We start from the raw sequence: 1,528 nt of genomic DNA, 5'->3' as shown, positions 1-1,528 counted from the left end.
CTCGTTTTAATGCTTTAGCTGGGTATCCTAACAGAGATTATGGAAAACAGTATTCGGGTTCTAAGGCCCAATCCACGTCAATAGTGAGTGTTGGTAATGCTAGGCCTAATAGACCTAAATGTCAACACTGTGGTGGATGACATCCTGGTGAATGTAGGATGAATAACCGGGCTTGCTTTAAATGTGGCTCCCCAGATCACTTTATTCGAGATTGCCCTGAAATGGCTGAGAAAGATAATTTTCAAAATGCATGGCCAAGTGACATTTCCACTAGAGGAAGGCCACCGAGAAATACTGGAAGTAGGAACAGTAGCAGAGGTGTGACGAAAGAGTTAACTGTGAGATCAGAGGTCAGACCACCTGCTAGAACTGACGTTATTCGTGCTCATGAAGGTGCGTCATCCCCTAATGTTATTACTGGTACATCTTCTCTCTATGATACTAATGCAGTTGCATTGATTGATCCTGGATCGACTTATTCTTATATTTGTATGAATTTGGTATCTAGTAAGAGTTTTCCTATTGAGTTTTCTAAGTATGTGATTAAAGTGTCGAACTCTTTAGGAAAATATGTTCCAGTTGATAAAATTTACAAGAATTGTCCTTTAATGATTCCGGGTCACTATTTTTCGGTTAACTTAATGCTTTTACCGTTTGATGAGTTTGATGTAATTTCTGGAATGGATTGGTTGACTCTACATGATGTCATAGTGAATTGTAGACGAAAGATTATTGAATTGAAATTTCAAAATAATAAAATTCTTCGGATTGAACCGGAAGATTCGGGTGAGTTGCCTATTGTGATTTTTCGATGTCGGCTCAGAGGTATGTAAGAAATGGTTGTGAAGCTTATCTTTCATATGTCTGAATACGAAAGTGTCTGAATTGAAGATTGAATCTGTGCTGGTAGTTTGTGAATATCCGGATGTGTTCCCAGAGGAGTTGCCTGGAATGCCATTGATCAGAGAGATTGAGTTTACTATTGATTTAGTACCAAGGACTTCACTGATATCGATAGCTCCGCATAGAATGGCTCTGACCGAATTGAAAGAAGGTGAAAACTCAATTGCAAGAGTTGACAGATAAGGGTTTTTCGAGACCGAGTTTTTCTCCCTGGGGTGCACCAGTGTTATTCGTCAAGAAGAAAGACGGATCCATGAGACTTTGTATTGATTATCGTCAGCTTAATAAGGCTACGATAAAGAAAAAGTATCCTTTGCCGAGAATTGATGACTTGTTCGATCAGTTGAAAGGGGCAATAGTGTTCACGAAGATAGATTTGAGATCCGGCTATTGTCAGCTGAGATTTAAAGACTCGGATGTGCCGAAATTCGCGTTCAGAATGAGGTATCGGCACCGCATGAGAAGAACTATCCGACACATGACTTGGAATTGGCTGTCATTGTGTTTGCTTTAAAATTTTGGCAACACCATTTATTCGATGAGAAGTATCACATCTTTACTGATTAGAAGAGTTTAAAGTATTTGATGACTCGGAAAGATTTGAATTTGTGACAACAGAAATGGC

Source organism: Gossypium arboreum, unplaced genomic scaffold (assembly GCF_025698485.1).
Source record: "Gossypium arboreum isolate Shixiya-1 unplaced genomic scaffold, ASM2569848v2 Contig00193, whole genome shotgun sequence".
Taxonomy (NCBI): domain Eukaryota; kingdom Viridiplantae; phylum Streptophyta; class Magnoliopsida; order Malvales; family Malvaceae; genus Gossypium; species Gossypium arboreum.
The sequence above is the reverse complement of the archived record's forward strand: the minus strand, read 5'-3'. Positions refer to the sequence as shown.